Below are 21141 nucleotides of genomic sequence, written 5' to 3'. Positions count from 1 at the left end.
TTCAGGCGAAATGAGCTTTGATTTGTCAGAACTTAGTGCAAAAACCGCCCGCCATGGCTCTACTAATACGTTATTAATCATTTTTTTAGCGATGCATAGCAGACGGACTGATGGGAACTTTACAAAAGAAATCTGTGGATTCTTGAGTATCGCGAAGGGAAAAAGGGATCCGTCTGTATATTTCACTATTACATTCGCTTTATTTTTTTTTCGACACGCGGGGGTGGTAGTCGTTTTTCATCGCGGAGCGGGGCGGACGTTATGCGAGCGACGCCGCGGTAAGGTCATCAATAAGGCTTTCCAGTGTCTCACATAAATATCCAGGGATTAACATATATCGACCTGTTCGCTGGCCCTCAAGCTGGCCAGCTCAAATTCAACATCCTCGGATCTCGCACATTTTCATGCTAATTCGTTCCCTCCCTACCGACGAAGCCCTCGGGTCACTCTCATCTGACGCATTAAAACTTTTTAGTGGCCGTCGAAGAATGTTTAGCTCTTGTTATTTATCGACGCAATATCGTGCGTAATTTGTACTCCGCGGAAGATTAATCCGGCCGATGAATTTTTCAGTGGCCCGTACGTGAAATTGTAAAACGCTTACGTTGGTCCAAATATGAAATACGTGGTCTCGGCAAGCGTATTAACATAAAGACGATGGATTTATGAGTCTCGAAAGTTACTTCAGTGATTCGAACAGTTGTCAGCGAACGATTTAACCTATTAACTCTGGAGTTCAGTTACAAAAGTCACATTTCGCGCGCGACAAGATCAACTAATGGAGTATACATACACTCGTCAACACAGTTAACTGGTTAAGGTGACAATGTCAGAGATTATCATCTGTATCGCAACATATTGTATCATTTTAGTGGAACCAACGTGAAAAGAATTTTTCAGTTTATCAGATAATACAATTTTAGAAGAGTTTCAAGTACATTATTGTTTTTGGTTGGAATTCAAAGAAAAGGGGGAAAACGGCAACAGTTAAATTGCAAAGGTAGCTGGAAGGACAACGAAAGAAATTTATTTACATTCAAATTCGACCACCCTAAATCCCCATCGACATAAACATCCGCGGGGGTGATATCGCACTGTTTTCCAAATAACCGCGTTACACGCACCCCAGTCATATCCGCGAATCGAATAAAGTGTCGGCATCCCGAGGGCACCACTCGCCGCGGCAAAATGTTAATTTCACACGGGGACTGAATGGAATCGCCAACTTCGACGGGTTCTAATTAACAGTCCGGTCCCGGGGTGCTCTAAAGAAACACATTCGCCAATGAAATTTTTATGCCCCGGCCAATCGTAGCGGCGTGTATCACCAACGGGGCCATGAATCGCGGGCGTAAAAAGGCGCGATACTGTTCCGGCAATATAAAATTGGCAGCGGCGTTCGGAGTATGCTTATTCCCTCTTTAAAACGAACCAAGGGGATTTATGGTATTGCCGTTCGACTAAAAATATTTTTTCTGCAATCCTTTTCCTATCTGACGCTTAACAATATCTTCTACTATAAAATAAAGATTTTACTGTATCGTGGTATATACCTTGATTTTTCGCAAGATTTTACTTTGTAACAGTACCGTCCTCATTTCACAGCAGACTTCGGTATACATTTAACCCTTTATACTCGAAAGTTTTTCAGCAGAAATATTCTCTCGATAAGATATAGACATTTTTTTGACACAAACGTGAAAGCACATACACATTAAGAAACAAAGCAATACTTCAATATTTACACGAAGCTTAACATTATAATTCTTCATAATTTTTCTATATAAAATTAAGTCATCTCTCGAGTGCAAACGGTTATCATCCTCCTTATTTTTTATAAGATCTCGCTACGCAACAGTCCTCTTAATTCCGCGAAGAAAATGCGTCGAGAACGACTCTCGTTCCAACGTGCGTCCCTCGTAAGTTAGTCTAACAGACCATGTTTACAAACAGGACGCGCCGCATCCAAGTACGCATGGTCTCTCGTTTAACCAAGGCGCGAGTACCGCGACGCTTGGCCCCGGGTCCGTTGAAGGAGGTCGCGGGAATGTTCCTGCGCGATAAAAACAGAGGCAATTTGGCAAAACGTCGGCTTGATGGTCGCAGACACGAGGGTAACGGCGACGCGGGAGGCTCGAGAGGAGTCTCAGGAAATGCGACAGGAAACACGGCAAGAACTCGTGAAGGGGAGCGGAGGGGCGGGTGAGGCCGCTGAGGATGAAAAGAGGGTCGTAAGGAGGAGGGCACAGGGTGGAGGATATCTCCTTGCAAAGTGGGATGTAAATTGCTCGCACGTACATTAGTCATCATCAGTCGCAGCCCACTTTGGCCCAACTTTGTTGCTCTCCCTCTCCTTTTCCACGCGTTTCCTTCCCCGCCGCAGCGCCGTTCCGCTGTTTCTCATACTCTTTCATTTGATTGGCTCCTTTCCTTCCTCCCTTGAACACCGATGCTCATTGTTTTACGGTTTCGGGTATTGTGCTTTGGAATTTCCTTTGTCGGTGCTTCTGATCTGGTCTGCACCGTTGTGCTGCGCTGTGAGGAATGCGCTTGTGATATTCTTGTGCAGCTCGGTGCGAATTGGAAAATATTCTGTGGAATGTTGACTGTTTGTTGAATTCGAGTAGTTTGTTTTGGCACTAATATGGCACGGTAGAGAAGGGTATTTGTTTGAAAATGAAATTGAAGGCAGAATGATTTTCTTTATCTGTTGCAGATATCGTTTTCGAGAAAATCGAGTAATTAGATAAATAGAGGTGTCACAGCTTGTATTTTGTTCAACGGTACCTTTCGTAAGAGTTTAACAAACGCCTTAGCGCTTTTATATTTGAAAATTCAAGTAAACAACACTATCTTTCACGTATTTTTCGCTTGTTTCGCTATCTCTCTCCGAGACTCGCTGTTGCACACGAGCGAGCAGTAAAATCACAGCTCTTTCTCCTATTGTATCGGGACTCCGGGAGTTTTTATTTATTTCCCCTTTTTTCGAATTCCTTGCCGACGTTCGCCGTGCTTAAAAGAGCACCTCTCGCGATACACTTCTATATTTTCGAGGAGCTCGCTGTCGAGCTACTCTTATTTCCACACGTATGATTTTATCGAATTCTTCCTGTATTTGCTTTCTATTCGCCGCTCCGTTTCTTCTCGCTGTTTACCGTCGGAATACATTCCCTTGCATTCCGATTACATTCCGCATCATCGTTGTCGCGTATTCGTTTTCTATTTGCCATTGTTTACCATTACGAACCCGGCAGAAAACTCGACGGGACTTTCTCACCAACCAAGCAAACTGTTTTTAGCAAAACTGAAGCAATATCGACCGAGGGGCTTCCCGCTTCTAAGAATTCGCTATAGAATTCGCGTCGATGGAAGCAATAGAATTCGCTGTACGTAATTTCTCTAAATCATTTCTGGCTTCTCCGTTCTCCCAGCGATGCATTGTTTGCGTTCTCATCGTCTACGCTATCACGCTTATTTCCTGCACAGAATTTCCCGTCTCTGTGAACTTCGATTCGCTCCGGGCTCGTCTGTTCCGTCTCTATCGGTCAAAGTCGTTTATCGCCCCCCCCCCACCCTGTTTCCCCTTCCCCTCTATTCCGTCTAACTTCAACCGTCTCCCTTATTTTCTCTTATTTCCGTTCACTTTTCCCAAACGCCCCCCTATCTCTGGCTGTCGCGTCCTTCGCAGAGCGAGATTTGTTCGATTTAACACATTAATGGCCGAGGACGCTTTTAGACGTCTTTAAAAACTGATGAAAGTAGAATATACTATAGAGATGTTTTTATAGAGTCTACGTTTTAAAGAAATGTTGCAAGGATTTAGGAGAATATGTAAGAAATTGTTTAATAAATATATTTTAGGCCAGGACAGTTATTGATATTTATTCGCGTACAACTAATTCTGTTTTTACATGGATCTTGATTTAACACGAATTATTTTTCACTTTTCACACGATTTGTTTGATTTAACACAAATTAGAATGAAATTTTTCTTTATCACGATTTGCATCCGAATTTTAACACGAACCTTCATATGGTTTATTGCATCATTTTGCTAATTTCTTAGGTTTAGAAACATTCTGTATTTTCCCCTAAGCGCACTACATGTACTTAGTAAACTTTTTCTGTAAAAACAGAATTGGATGTACAAGTATTTTAATACTGACATCATTAGGAACATGTTCATCGGTCATTACAGTGATAACTGGAAATAAATTCGACCAGGGAGGAAACTGCATGCTAGTTGCATTCAGGACGCTCGAATCATGCCGTCATCTTGAATCCAGCGTCCTCGGACCGTGTATAGTTTCTCATTCATTCCGGTTCTTCGAACGGGATTCGGTATTCCGAACCTCGAACGTCGATTCCTCGAGTGGAAGTCACTCGGACGACATCGGGTTCCGTATTTATTTGCTTTATGTTCAATTAGGATATTGGTCGGCAAACCAAATTGATGGCTGGAGGAGGAGCAGACTGGTTGGTGGAGCAACCCCCGGCGTTTTGCTATTGCTATCGTGAACAGCACTTATGTCAACTAATTAGCTCATAGAATATACTGTGTCCTGATAGTTGATAATAAGATTCTTTTGAAAAACGTTTTTTAATGTAGGAATATAACAATATTATTTCTGTTGAATATATGAATGTTCTTATTGTTACATTCCTGTCGAATTGCACAAAATAATTGATTTATGCATCGTTGAGCATTTAAATAAATACAGGAGAAATTAGTGTTACTATTTGAGTTTTTAATAAAAGAAAAACGAAATTTGTAAAATTCCATTTAAGCGGTAATATCGATGTTCGTGACTTTGAATTTACCCGTTCCAACGATAATAAAATTCTATTCGACATTGTTTCGAACCCATTAGTTACCACGGTCTTAATTAATTGGAGGGTGTATTAATAATTTCTCAATAGGGCGTGGGCCGTCTCGATAACTTCGATGCAAACAAAATGTTAATTAACCGCGGTGGAGTTGCACGGTGTAGCCGCCGAAAAATCTCTTCATTATAAGTTTGGAAAGATTTTAACAGCGCTCAGCAGGAGGACCGCTCAAGGGGGTGTTCTTCGAAAGATCGCCACCGTTGTATTAAACTTGGTATTCCCTTCGAAAGAATGAAGGCGTTGTTATCTTTCATCATTCCTCTTTATTAGTCCTTAGTCCAGAATAAAATGCGGCGATTATAGATATAAGAAACAAATTTTCTATTGAAATTAACGACTCATTAACAAGTTAATATTTCAACATCCGTTTCTATTTCTTATGAATCAATTGCACAAGCCTCTGACCCAATTCTAAATAATTTGTATTCCACTTCAACGAGTATTTCACACTAGCATATTGAATCTGAACATAATTGAACTTCGACATTTATTTACTCCTCGATACCTTCTGGTTTGTGACTATAAACCGTTACCTATTCACACCACGTTCAGTTCACACCGCCCACGAGCATTCTAGAAGAATTATTCATTAAACAGTCTTACGCTTGGTACAATAGCGGCTCGCATCAAATATTCAAACAGGGTGAATTTAAGGTGGCATAACTGTTTGGAAATCAGACAAAAGATCCTTTCCTAGTTTATTCTTATAAACTAATATTCTAGAGACCTTATGAAGCAAGTATAATGTAAAAATTGAAGAAAATATTGGAATTTCAACATTTCTATCAAAACCTTCCCTAAACCACCTTCTTCTTAAAATATGAACGTTTCAACTTACAATTAAATTACATCTGATTGATCAATTTTCAATTCTGCACATAAAACTTCAACAAGATTCCGCATTAGTTCACATTAATTCTCTCTGCCCCAAAGAAATGACTTACTCGATACAAATTACATTATAGAAACATACATTTCCAAAAATTTCAAACTATCATTTAATTACAACATTATTCTAAACAAACGATTATAATAACAAATGCTAAAGCACGAACACATTTATATTTTCGTTTCGCCAGCCGGTATCGCCGGAAACGATCAATTGAACACGGAAGTTCGTGTCTCGGGGAAAACGAGGAGAAGACTGCGTTTGCCTAACGAGCAGAGAAAAAAAGGAAGCGCGCGACGAGCGTGGTTAGGAAGCTTCGGGAAAAATTGGTTAATTAAATCGGCGGGCGTCGCGCGGCGGCAAAGACGAGTTACTTTTCGAGTGAACGGCACACGGACACCACGTGGCCGCGCATAATTGAACCGGCCGCGTGGGTGGATCGGTAAATCTCGGTTTTTACGGCGGATCCATGGGGTTTATTGTCGTGTTCCTGGTGCCGGACAAGGTAGATAGAGCCTGGTCGCCCCGCCGATGATTACGTTTCTCGATATCGGAGATTTATTGTCGCGCGTAGGACCGTGAGCGTTCCCATTCGATTATTATTCACCGCTGTTGAAACCGCTGTCTTTTATACTTGAAACGAGGGAACGTTATCGCGAGCCATTGCTTGCCCTTTTCCTTCGTATTTCGAGATCCCCGGTCCGTGTCTCCTTCGGAGTAAATAAGAACTCAACCCTTCGACGCGCTTCCTTTTTTTCTCGAATGTGTGTTCCATTCGAATTTAAAATATATATCAGGCTGGCCGAAAAATCTGGCCATCTTTTTGTGCGAGGCACTGTTTATATTCGAGTAGCCACATAAATACTGCATTATATTATGTACAAATACAATGGGAGAAGGAGGAACAGAAAAGTATGGAATAAAGTGAATAAAACGGGTTGAACGTATCTTTTACTAAATGTCGTTCGGTAATATTCGACTTAGTCAAATAGAATATCTCCGCTTTTTCGTTTGTAAGTAACAGGAGAATTTCTTATAAAATATTTCATTCGAACGTCAGAGAGAGAAGGTATTTTCATAAATGTTTTTTACATTTTTCGAGGAGTAAATATTTTCGAGCTTCATTCTCCATTTCTTTTCGACGAGCGTTCGCCGTGCAAGCATCGTGGTGACGGGGGTGAAAGTTTTTCCAAGAACAAGCCTGACGTGAAATTTTAATCTGCCCTAACCCCGGGTCAACGGCAGACGCTCCTTCCGGCCGACCCTCGACAGACAGGGCCAAGAAGTTGCAAAACGGCAAACAAAGAATATTAGCACGATTATAGGGAGCCCGGTGGTTTCCGTCGCGACTGTTATTTCGTTTATTCTCGTCCACGAGAAGGGGAGCACCGGTTCGATTCCTTCCGTGAGCTAACGACCGAGCGGAAACGAGATCTTTGTCGGTCCTCCAGTATCTTCCTTTTCAAGAGTTTTCGAAGAATGTTACCTCTAAGAGGAGAAATAACAGCAGAACCGACCGCGTACCGAATTAAAGTTACCCTGACCGTTACTGCGAATCGAGTTCGAACAACGGTTTTCGGTTCTTTCATCGTCTGCCACGGTATAGACTCTAACAAATACTTCTTTCCTATCGAAAGATATCTGGTTCTAGACTGTGAAGATAATCCTCGATGTTTCTTAAAAATTGAGGAAGCGATAAATATATTAATTAAGGAAAATATTGAGTCGAAGTATAAATAATTTACGATAAGCTTAGGAGTTTGTGTAATTATTTTAAACATTTTGCCAGGAAAGGAAGGTGGTAGTAGAATGTTAATTAATTAATAAAATAATTTACTGAATTATGTAATCAAATATAGTAATATACAGAGTGGATGCATACACTCGTTACATTTTGCAGTCACCACTTTTCTGCTTCTAAAGAATATCAACAGATGTCCGACGAAAGTTTACTGAGATAAAGAAGATTTACGAGAAGAATATTCGGAAAGCAGGCACGCTGTGAACGTAGTAGCGTAGCAGCGAGGTAATCTTCCGTATTTATCAAGGAAGAGGGAACGCCATTAATCAATGACGATTAATAATTAAGAGAGGAGAGTAAAGGAGTTTCAACAATTACAGGACTCGGGAAGAAGTTCCGGGCGCGGGCAGCGGCGCACGCGGATAACGTGTCAACGTGATTAATCGATAAAAGCTCGGCCAACGTTTTCTTCGACGATTTATGCCACTTACGGTAAATTGATCGAATCCACTTGATGAGCGGTGATTAATGGCGTTAATGAAACGCCGCGCCGTTTCGCGGGTTACTGTGAAATAATATTTAATAATCCGTTTTCACGTAAGCCGGACTTGCCATCCATCAGTCTGATATTTCACACGCGAAAATTGACCACGGAATAGTCTTAATTAGTAAACACGAGAAGACTACTTATAATTATTGCCTCTGATAATTCCTAAACACGCGAAAATTACTAGTACAACAAATGTATCTAAACTTCACACTAGAATCTCTACGAAGTCGCTCTAGTTACCAATAAATGAAAACACTTCCAATCGCAACAGTCTTTTTAAACTTTCAGAATTCCCAATAAAAAAAATTCAATTGGAAAATAACAGATATAAAATGAAAAAGAATACACTTGCAAAGTGCCAACATTCTGTCTATATCACAAACATTCCTACAGAATACCGAACAAACGAAAGAATGATTCGAAGAAGACCCAAGAAGATCGTCCCCTTTGTTCGCGCCGCGAGCCCTATCTTCGAGGCAGTCTCCGTAAGAACTTCACCGAATCACGGATCAACGGCGTCGAAATCACTGTCAGTAATTAACCCCCGGGGAAGCGTGTCGCCGCGCCGGTGATAAAGATCACCGTCGGAGCGTTGTCGGCCGTGAAATCTCGTAAAGTTCCGGGAACATTCTTGGTCATCGTTCCCGGGGCGTTTAATCGATAATCGTTAAGGAACCACCGAGTGAAAGGCGGAGGGGCAGAGGGACGGAGGGTGGTTAGTTGCTCGGTACGGAGGCAGCGTCTCGAAAACCGCGCGCGTCGTCCGCGTAGGTGACTCCCGCGGGAATGAATGACTGATGAGGATACATCCCTCTCACGGTGCCTCGGCCTACGAGCAATTCTAAGATTCACTTTACGGCGACATCCGAGATAAATTGCGGCCGCATGCAAATATCCGCGATACGTCAACGCCACGGGTCGGGCTGGGTGGCTTGTTATGTACGCGAGCCAGCGAGCGTTTCGCGAAAGCAATGCTCGCGTCCTGTTATCGTTTCCCATTGTTATCGGAGGCAAGTAGCGCGGCGATAGACGGGTAACGAACAAGTGGTTCCCGCGCAACCGAAAAATTGGGATCCGAGGCGTGGCTCGCCGCCGACCGTGTTCCTATTGAACTGGAAGCACAATCGGGACCGATGGAAGCACGGTAGGAGACAAGTCGCGCGGAGAGATCCGGTTTCGTCTATAGGGTGGCGGGGAAATTTTTCATTGCCAAGCTCGGAGACGTGTCTGCGGATGATACGGAGAATGGTTTTTCTGTAACGAGCAGTGTTATTGTTTGGGTGGAAGGATTTGTTGATTTCAATGTTTTGTAGATATAAGGTCCTCTTTTGTGGTTCTGTTGCTTTGTGTATATTTTTATAGATATATTCGTTTGGTAGATGTGTACATTTGATTTAACAGTTTTCTATTAGTTTCGTTTTGTAACTTTGTTTTCTTCCTTTTTCATGGTAATCAGATGTTATTCACTTTTGGGACTAGTTCAAAGGGTTCTTTGGTATATTACACGAAGCCGTTTTGCGTAATTTGGAAGATTATTTTCCTAAACGAATAAACCGTTCAATGGGGAAGCCGAACTCCAATTAAATGAAGTCCATCCGCGGTCGCAAATATGTATAAATTTCAGTAGACCGCGAGTAATGAAGAAAATCTACATATTCCGTTGAACGGTAGGCAAATTTATGGAGGCAACCAGCGCGGCACGGCGGCCCGGCACACACGGCGGCGTTTTATTCGAGGTTTTAACGTCCTTGACGGGACGGATCGGCAGATACGCGGGGGTAACATCCTGTTTACGCCCCCGCAGACTGGCTCGCGGTACCATAATGATTATCCTGTCGTCCTGCGCATTAAAGTTACGACTTCCCATCGCCGGCAGCGACTACGACCACCGCATCCTTGGCTCCGCGGGGACCGCGGGAACTCATTATGAGAAGATGAATTCATTTCTTCGGTGATGTATGAGTCCACCATCTATTTCGATCGGGAAACTTAATGCGCCGCGGCGTTTCGGCGCTGACGGATGACGGATTATCATTGTCCCGCTAGAAGAGCGTGTAGCGGATATGTTTGCTTTCGTTTTCATCGACTTCGACGGTGGTCGACCAACGAACTGATTAACTGCGAGTAAAATTGAGCGTGATTTTTGCATATTATAAAATATTTCTGGTTATGCTTGGAAAGCAAGAATTGAAGAGAAGGGCATTTGAAAGGATTTAGCGAATTAAATATGAAATATTCATATGAAATATTTAGCGAGATAAAATCTTCTTTTTATGTTTCACTCCGTCATGTTAATTAACGAGCAAAAATATTAATTAAAAGTTAATTTGTGTATTAATGGAAAAAGCGGAATATACAGTCGACAGGATTATTCGCCATATGGCGCGAACGTTGAAGCATTATAAATCAGAAATCGCAATTACTTCTGAATAGCAGTTAAATGGTAATTATATCCGTCCGTTACATTCCAAACCATCAAACCGTGAACCCGTAGTGTACACTCAACAATATTTTCATCATCGATTATTCAATTACGCACCGATTGTGTAGGATCCATACAGCTCGACGTCCCTCATCAGACCTTTCCAATAAGCTTCCATCCACAAAGAAGCCCCGTCACGTATAAATTGGATTCAGTCTCGCGAATTTCTCACGCGTCGTTATCCAAGCGTTATGGTACTTGATTTTATTTCTATTTATTAGATTGATCGATACGCGATGTCGAGTTTGTGGCAGTCTACATTATTATTTCCTCTCTATACAAGCAGCGTATTCAGTAACATATGAAAATGCTCGATCAATAAATTTAATATCCACAAGCCAATCCTTCGTCTCGCTATTTTTAAGTTCCAACTCTCCAACGTAGAATTATGCATCTGTTTCCCCCACAAAACCTAAATTCCGTATCCAAGAGCAAGACAAACAAACTGAAGAGTATTTCTACAAAATGTACTAAGTTTCCAACTTTAAATTTATCATAAAGAACAGAGAGGTTATCTAACGTTGTATTTAACATATTCTATCACTGCGTCATAATGGTGTCATCTTTCAATGTTACCAGTATCATCGATAACCGCAAAAAGGAAAATCTCACTGAAATTGTACATTAAAAAATAACAGAATTAACCCCGAACATTCCAACTCTGGTATTTCCAACATTTTCTATAAAAACTCTTCAGTTACTATGCAACAGTAATGTCTACACATACACCGTATACAAACCACCGTATACATCAGTGCAATTTTCCCCGTTCGGTTTCGCGAACGAAAACCACGTGCCGCGGTAATAAACGAAACTAGCGCGCGTAACAATCGTCGACGACGTTCAAATTGCTGCGCACCGTATGATCGGCGGCCATAAAAGTAACACTGAACAATCTGGAGTGGTAATCGAGCTAACCCAAATCTCATTTACGGAGACAATTTCGGGTGTAAGCGCGTAACGATAGATCAGGCCGACGCGACGCGACGGTCGGGCCGCGAGCTGTTCATACCGTGCCACCGGGCAACATTGTCCGATACACGGACACGTTCGCTTTATACGTAAGCGTGGCGCCGTCGCGACGGAGCGTTTTCCACTTCGAAAAGCCCAGAAGCTGCGCGGCGGCCGGGCAGGGAGCTACCGGGTAGCTAAGTTCTTTAACCTTTCCCGAGGAACCTTTATTGAAGGCAAATTGCTGGCAGCGACGATCACGAGCAGCGCGCCGCGGATGAGAGTTATCGATCACGAAACCGCGCGACGCGACGTTACGGCTGATTTTACGTCCCATAAAGATTAGAACGGCCGCGGGGAATGGCGCTTTGACGGCTACGCGTTGCCAGAGATAGGGAAACGAAATGACAGAAAGTTATCACTAGAGGAAGGACCGTTTCGATCGCGCGTGTATCTTTTTCCTGGGGTCGCGAGGGAAGATCGTGTTCGATTTCGCATCTCTCTGTGTTTCCGCCATTTTTCCTGAGAGCTTTTATCTTTGTACATTCAGACATTCCAGCTTCTCGTCTGATGTTTCGTGAAATTAATAAGGCCTGATACAGACCATCGATTTGCTCCTACTTCGATCACGCTCTGCTAAAATTGATTTTGTCTATTGTTTCGATGAATACGGAGATCGAATACAGATAAGACCAGGATTCACAGTATGAATTATAAACTGAAAGGGCATCGAGACCTGACAGTCTGTATCAGACCTAAGTGTCCCCATCTTTGCAATAGATTTGTCATTGAAAAAATTGAATATTAAAATCAGCAAGATATTTCTCCGGGTAACCTATATTTAATATTAACAGGCGTTCACTAAAAAAGCGCAAGTAAATCCCCGTAAAAGAACCGTATTCTTTGGTCTTCGTGCGATTTTTATACTTCGCCGTGCCAGTAAAACTCGATAAAGGTGCGAATTTATTTACTGCTCTTTTTACGAGGCACCAAAAATGTATAAAGCGTCAAGTAACGTTTTCCCGGGCGGCTGACAATAAAAGCCGAGTAAAAAAAAGGGAGAGGCGGAGGCTGCGAACGATCAATCGAATGGAAAAGTGGACGGCCGGTCGAGCGATCGAGCAAATCGACGACGTTTTCCATTAACAGGGGATTTATATTCGCCAGGATGGATCGAGTGCTAGGAGGAAGACGGGCCCACGTGTACCGGGACTTTTCCTATCCACCTCATAACGTATAAGGACCCGGAGCGTTTAGTATACGCGATCCGGTCAAGGCTGGCGTAAATCACCCCGATAGGGAAGTACCGCCGCTACGATTCTGACCAGAAACGGGGAAACCCGGACGACAAAACGGCAGTTCGCGCCGGGACCGAGCCATTCAATTAAGTTTATCTCCGGCCCTTACGCACGGCCGCCACGTCCACGCACATATATCAGCTTCTCCGAGAATCTTGCAACCTGACCACGTACCTATCCTCCCCTTGTCAACGGTATCTGCAACCAGGAACGCGAACCTTGCACTTGCAGCACAATGTCTTCGCCGATCAGCTGATTTTCTGATACATCGATTTCAGCTGACTGCTGCGATTTTCTACGCGAAATAGAATTCGGGGACTAGTGATTTCAGCTGAATTAAATGGCAATCTACAGATCTAAATTAAGATAATTCTGAACTGATAAATTATTTGGAATTTTCTGCTCCTAGGGATCTAAGACTTTGGCATGTAGAAAATTCTTGGAGTTAGAGATTTAAGTTAGAAGTTAAGATATAGTAAACTTATATAAAAATTGTTGGTACTAGGAGTATGAAGTTCGAGGACCTCAGGATCGAAGTTCTCTGGAATACAGTTTTTAAGTTTAATTTGTATTTGGTTTCTTTGTTTTCTAACATTTTTTCGGCTAAATGACGAGCGAACAATTGATTTCGTAAGATTAGAAAATTGTATTTCATAAGTTATTTCTTTGTAGTTAAAAACATACTTCCACACCTATCGATTTTGAACATAGCGTACTAGACGGGTCTGTGTTTTTCCTTTAGAACTCCAGCGTGTTTCGGTGAAAACGGTTCGGTATCTTATCTATCCCTTATACGATACACCCAATTCCTTCCTTTCCATTTCTCCGGTCCATTTCACCGTTCGTAAGTTCATTTTTCCGTGATATCGCCCCGGTCGTGCGTAAAATAGCCATTGGGCTTCGCTCGAGTTCCCGGGCATGTCCATAAAGTTGCTTTAAAGCACGAAAATGCGGACCACTCGTTTCGGATAAGGGAAACTAACCCCTGTTGAAAAAGTGACCCAGTTCCCAAAACATATCTACGATCTCACCGGAGTGTACACGTTTAACCGATTACTATCTGCGTGTATAAAGGAAATGATACAAATTTGGGTTTACCATAGGAGCGCCTTATCGGCGGTGAGTCAGTCCTTTGTGACGAGTAGGCTTTTAACTTTCGTGCACATATAAATTCTCGCACAATCACTAACGGAAACAGAAATCGGCGAACGATCTATCCACTTTTCTAAAAATTGTATCAAATTCGGAATGAAATGGAAACATTTATTTTTAAGAAACGTTTTACTATAATAAATCTGAGGATTCACATTTCCAACTAGTTTTATATTTCAGGACTTACAACAACTATATATAATTTTGGGACAAAGAAGGATACATGAGGATGTAAAAAATGTTAATGCATCCACAGACCATTTCTCTGGATACTCTCGTATCCCGTGGCGAAAGAAGACCATAATCGGTCCGAAACAATTGCTCCCAGGGGGTTAGTCTAAAAAATTGCGTCCATTGTACGCCGTTGAAGTTTAAGGGAAGCAAGGACGAAGCTTCTTCAGCTGCAGCAGCGCCGAGTCAGTGAGGTACTCGGACAGGGAAGGCAGTCTGCCGTGAAGGCGATTCCGGTTCTTCTTAAAACTCACCCTCTTCCATTCGTGCTTTCCCTTACGTCCGTCGGCTCCCCCAGGCGCTTCCCAGTTAGGTTAATGGAACGCATTGCCGCAAACGGCAGGAAAGTTAAGGTCGTTTCCGATTGCAAATGGACCGAAGGCAAATCACACTGGCGACGCTTCGGCGAATTTCGTGCCGGCCACGAGACACAGGTAACGAAACAACAAACATAAGTAAAGCTCAAAAGTTTCGGGCAGTTCGAAATACTCTGAATCCTATGTTTACAGAAGAAATTACGATCATGTGATTACTTCGCAGAATTTCACTTTCAGAATAGAAGGTTTAACAACTTAAAAAGCGAACTGAAACATTCACTAATTTCGATGTCATTAAGTTTACTAATTTCGACGTAATAAAATTGACTAATTTTGACGGTACAAAATTGATTCATTGCGTTACAAAATTGGCTAATTCTTAGATTTAAAGAATGTCTCTTTTCAATCTATTAATGCTAATCATCCGTTTGTATATTGTTTACGCTTCCAAATTTTACTAACTTCAGGAGACTATTTAACTGGATATGGTTTGAAAGGCGCCAACAACGGTAACCAGGATATTAATCTTTGTTCGTGCAAGGGTTGAAAACGCGCGGACGTGAAAGGGAAGAGGCGAGACAGAATCCGAAGGTGAGCGCAACACGGTATTTATCTCTGTGTAAAATATTGGTGTCGGAGAAAAGGCGGAAAAGGAAGCAGAACGTCGCGAACGAGGAGCAAAGACGAAGCTTTCCTGTCGCGTCGGAATGAAATGCTCCTGGTTATTGCTTGTTTATTCCGTTGTTTTGCATGCCGCGACAGATAGCAAGGAATGCGTTTCTAACGCGGAGTGCATTTCGTGCTTCTTCCACGGCCGTCGCAGGCCAGGAATCTTTTACAACGGTTCTCCCCTCAGATTTTTCAAGCGAACACGCGACGCATACTTATTGAAACCCGTGCTCTTCTTACCGCTACCTTCAAATCTGCGAATTTTCAACTGGTTCGCGGCATGCGATGACAAATCACCCGATTTGAATTGGATCGAACCGTAAAATTATTATTCTCGAAACGGTGCCAGCATCTTTTACGAATCACTTCGTTTAAATTTCTCGGGAAGACAATTTTTTCTATTTCACCAACTGCACGTGATGCATACATAAATTGAAATTGTAACTTTTGTATGGTTAATTCTTTAGATTGAATAATTACTTTAAGGTTTAAAATATACGTCAGTAGTATAAGTACATTAACTTGTTCATTCATTGAGTTTCCTTTGATAAATAAATTTTGCTTTCAATGAATTAAATTTTAATTTGAATTATTTTTAAATTAATTTCAAGACTGCTTACATTTCATTCCATTTGTATAATAACCATGACTTATATAATGTTTTAATTAGTGCACGAACATTTCGTACATATTCATCGCACAGCACGTTCACTGCGAAACTCGTTTGGTAGAACCCCCGACGTTCGCCCCTCTCTTATCCGTCAATATACATTCATTAATCCCATAACGACGTTCAATTAACATAAGACAGCCGTTCACGTGGATTTTTCCAATTCCTCCCGCGGACTTAATTCACGTGTGCACAGAGTAGAATTCCAATGAAACGGCTTAATTCACAGTCATTAGAGCCGCGGGGGCGCGCGGCGATCGTAAAAATTTTTCATAAACTGACGCGAAAGAAAACGCGCGCCGACGCAGTTAAAACGGGAATCGTCCTCCTCTCGTTGCCTCCGAATCACCGGTATTTGCATACGCAACGTCCAAAATGACCGTAATTGCTTTCGTTTTTCGATGGAACTACCCCTTGCAACGATCCTCGAGGAAATTAAGATATTACGCTTAATTGCATTGGAATAATAGATATTAACTCGCGAGTTCACGTAGAATTATCGCTAATGTTGTATGGGTTTCTATAAAAATAACTGCCAACATTACAAACTTCACACGCATTAGCATAAAATATAAAATTATCTATGAAAACTAGTGAATTATACAATAGATCAAGGAAACAATTAGCATCAGTTTGAACAAAAATATGAAATAATAAATATAAAAATGGTATGACTAATCTCTCATCAAAATGAACGCGATATCTATTATCTACGTACTGCAGTTTATCGTATCGTTGTGTAGTCTAATTTATTGATTTTTTTTGTTAAGTTCGAAAACAACTAGCGAAGTTTATACTCTGCTTATAGTTTTCATACGATATAAAAAAGCGTTACTCAAAAGAATATAATTTAGTGATCGAAGATTAAGAAACATTTCGTTCGAAGAATGTTCAATTCGGTGAACGCTTTTGGACGCAAGTGGTTCGACCGGAGGGTACTGGGACACGTATCGCAAAAGTGGCGTGGAATTCGCGGACCGGTGTACCGGTGAAATGTGAGTCACGCGTGAAATCATTTCTCGCCGGGGCACCGCGGAAGCTGAGATTAAACGATGCCGCCAGGTATCATTATCGCCTCCGAGGATACCGTAAAGTGCAGGTTGCGTTAAGAGCGTAAAAGATTTCCGATGTAACCCATCGATCACTCCGACCAGCTGTTATCTCGGATAAATGAACGCCGGATACGATGATTTATGAAAATAACTGTAATTAGAAGCGGCGGTGAGGGAGAAATTCGAGACGCGGGGAAAACGAGAACCCGTGGCGGATAACATCGTTGCATTTGCATCTCGCGGTGCATTCGAGCGTTAGACGTTATCTATGGCCGGACGAAAGTGTCGGGATTCGTTTCGACGAACGTTCCGGCTGGGGAAATGATCATTGATATTGATGACTGGTGGACAGGAATGGCGAGCTTCGTTATCGTGTCGTTTCGAGCCCGTGAAACGCGACGAGCGAATTAACGTTTGTCATTTATAGGAGCCGCCTGAATAATTACACGAATTAATTAATTACCCAGGGTCGCACTCGAGTGACTTGGCAACGCGATGGAAAGGTTGATTTTGAAATTGAGAATTCAGTTTTAAATGAAACAGTATTGCCACTAATAACTAGGATGTTTCGTACACTTTTTCTAATTGCGTGCAATTTCAATTTCAAATTGTCCATAATAATTCGCAGTTTATTGATAATTCTACAACTAGAAGTAACCTGAAAGTAATCCAAAGTTTGTAGATGAAAGGAGAATAAAAAGGGAATAACATTAATCAAAGTAAACACTGGTCAATTAAAATTCAAGGTTTAATCAACGATGTTAAAGAAGAAAACAAATTTTCCTCGTGTCTCGCGAGTTCAGTCGCGCGGATGGTTATGACGGAAAGTTGTTTACGAAATTTTCCGGGAACGACGCAAGTAATTGGCAATACGGTTGCATTAGCATTTCGCCAAGAATTCACGCAGAACAATATCGGTCCTGGGGAACGGGGTTTCCTTGAAGGCAACGCTTCTCGGCCTGTCCTCTGTTTCAATTCAGTTTCACGGCCGGTTAATTCACGGAGAGCCCCTGCTTTGTCTCTGTTCTCGTTTGCGCTGGAATTTACAAAGTCCGTTGAATCGGACCCGCTCGGGCCGACCATCTACAGGGGTTTATTATATTTTCGACTAATGAATCAGCCTCGCTGAGTGTCCCAAAAATATTTGCGTTCCTCCACGTGAAAACGTGTCTACGCACCGCCGGGAAAGGAACAAAGGTGTGGAGGAGAAGGGCGAGCTCCGCGTCTACGCAAACTTCGTCTGGAGAGGCCGATTCAAGGCCACGGGATTGTTTAAATCCGGTTATTGTTCGGAATCAATGTTGACCATTGTTTGATAAATAATTGATCGTCCTTCGGTTGTCTGTTGTTCGAGTTATTCGTTATGCGTGTAAGGAATTTGTTATTTAATATTCGTTATTTCTTAATTACATTTAGAAATTCGGTCGATAGCAAGACAAATGACGAATAAATTCATTTATTCTCTATGAATGATGAATATATTAATTATTCGTTATTCGAAACTCATAAGAAGATAGAATTCATTTCTTTGTTATATTTGTTATTCTTTTCTTCTTTTCATCTTGTATAAAGTTTTTGCAATCTTACTATTATCCTCGTTTCTCGTTATTTCTCATCATTTCATCCCATCGTTTCAGAATAATCATTATCATTTGAAAAGATATGGACACAGATATGTTTTGAAAGGGGTAAGTTGCGATTCCATTTGAGATAACATCACCGGAATTGCCGAGTAAAAAAAAGATTGGGAAGAACATGGAACATAGTACGAACAGTTTGCGCGGTGAACAGCATCCATTTAATGGCGGCTCCGAAGATTCAGAATTATAATTGAATAACCCTTCTATTCGATGTTGACCCCTTCCGATCTCCGCCCTAAGCAACTTTATCTCGCGAGCCCTGTATTCATTACAAATAATAGGCTATTTCCTCTACAACCACTTCGAATACGGTACGCGTGTTGCTCGAGTGGCGTTAAAATAAGTTACGCGTTACGACCTTCACCCTTCTTCCCAACAACCCTTCGAGCCCCCCGAAAAAGTACCGCTGCAGTATGCGACAACGTCGAAAATATTTCTCTCACGGACACTAAAAAGTTTTAAAAACTCATTGGCTCGATCGAACGAAAGCAAAGATTAATTTAAGGTGTGTCTTTTAAATAGAAGAATCGTTTACAGTATAACATGAACAAATTAGGGTAAACCGGATTATTGACAATAATGAAATAAAAAGTGAACAAGAACTTTTAAATCTTTCTTTCGCAAATAGGAAATAAGAAACGGGAAGTACAATTTGCGATATAAAAAGTGTGAATTAGATTTTTATCTGCGATCCGGTTTACCTCGGTTTACCAAAGAAATCAGCAGTGAAAGGTCCGAGTTAAAAGATTATTCAAAAACGATCAGAACTCGGAAGAATGAAAGGAGACGTAGACAAGAAAAAAGGTCGAAGCTCGATCGTTAAGACTTTAAAGGCACCTCACGTTAATAAGAACACTGGTAAGGATCTTTGAAAACTATCTTCGGAACTTTAAGAGATAAAGTTGCCCTGGCAACTCCAAATAACTCCCAGGCGACGTAAATATCGTTGAAAATTCCCTAAAACTGTCCTCGGAATTTTTTTATGCACCGGCTACTGGGGAACTCGAATAACGCCGTCGAAATTCTTGGGGAAGTTGCGGGAAACTCTCTTATCGACAGTTACGAGGAGACTTCTTTAAACTACGTTGCTTCTTGGAGATCACCGGAGAAAAGTTTCCGACGAATGGACGGGAGGGATAATCCGCGATGAAACGTAAGAAGACTGAAACCTAATTGAAGAGTGCCTTCAATTTTCTCGTACGTTGTTCCGTCTGTCGAGAATGACTTTATAATTTTCAGAATAATTTTCAGTTTCCTGTTTATAGCGTGAATTCTTAATACTCGCTGCGATAAAGGGCCAATATAATTTTCAAGAGTACGAATCTCCGGAACGACTTATTATTTAAGAGCGTACCATCAAATTTTCACTTTTATGCACGAAGCTTAAGCCGAAATTCAGTTCATGCCCGACTACCGCGAGTTAAATAGAAATTGTTCGGCCACAACGGCGGAGTCTAGTCTACTTCGGACGCGTTTCATGCGCGGAGATAAGAAACGAATCTCTCTAATTCTCGCAGTGATTTCTAATTTGGATGGAAATTCGGTAGATCCGATCTACAAAAGTGCCGTCGCGCCGTTGCGTGTCGCAGGAAATCGTGCCGGTCTTCGTGACCGAGGAAATTTTCGGTTCGCGTTCCACACTTCTACTAACTTCATACTCATAGCGTTTCCTTAATTTCTGTTTGCTTTTGAATCAACGAAATAATCATAACTATTTCTATTCAGATCAATCGGAAAAGCAAAATAGAAATAATGTATCTGACTACACGTAAAACAATACATTTTCAGACAAAATGTATCTCAGAAGAAAACAATGTTTACGAAACTAGAAAGCAAACCAAAGTCTCGCGTTTACGTAACAAATAGAAAAATATTACTGCATAAACAGGTGTAACGTAACGATCATTCGTTGCAAATGCAGCAATCACGGGTTCAATGAATAGAATTTCCAGTGCAGTACACGCTCTACTCTAATTATAAAGTGCTAATAACAGAAACAATTTATTATTGCATTCAACTGGTAATCACACGTAAAATAATATCCTTTCCTAACTCAACCACTCATTCAAGCGAGTTTTCAATCCGATCGGAGGCGCAGCGATCAATCTCGTGGTATCGTTCGATTGATGAACAACGCGGTACATCGACGGGAAATAAATAATTTTAACACGGCCCGTTGTCTGGGAATCGGTCCCGGGGCGTGCTGTTGTAAAAGCTGCATAAATCATGCGAGATTACCGGCCGGCAGTGTATTTCCCGGTTTTCCACTCTTTGCTCGCGGTTGTTTTTGTCACGATACTTTATAGGCTTGCAAATGGAGGGCGGCGGAAAAGGGCCGGCCACGTCAGACGCAGACCAACAACGGGCCTGTCGTACATCATCCTCTCCTCCCTCGCGCTTCGATCCTCGCCCACAATTCCAAATGCGCGGCGCCGCCGTAGGTTCGCCGGAGGAACAGATTAAAACGGAATAAAACAGGGATTATTCGGCGCGCGCGGCTGCCCGTCGCGAATTTATGCGTCTTGGCAGGATTACGCGTGCCTGCAGCTTTTTCTCGCGGAAATTCGAGCCCGGCACAGCTTTTCTTGCGCTTAAGACCTGGTATTCCCGAG

At 41.9% G+C, this 21141-nt stretch overlaps 1 protein-coding gene across 15 annotated transcripts in view; it reads right to left on the bottom strand.

The window, feature by feature from the left end:
* LOC116430874 (uncharacterized) overlaps positions 1-21141 on the bottom strand; it is a 375145-nt gene that overhangs the window by 69828 nt on the left and 284176 nt on the right. The window lies entirely within an intron of this gene.

This window comes from Nomia melanderi, chromosome 5, assembly GCF_051020985.1.
Source record: "Nomia melanderi isolate GNS246 chromosome 5, iyNomMela1, whole genome shotgun sequence".
Classification (NCBI taxonomy): domain Eukaryota; kingdom Metazoa; phylum Arthropoda; class Insecta; order Hymenoptera; family Halictidae; genus Nomia; species Nomia melanderi.
Note: the sequence above shows the minus strand (reverse complement) of the source record. Positions and strands in the feature narration are given on the sequence as shown.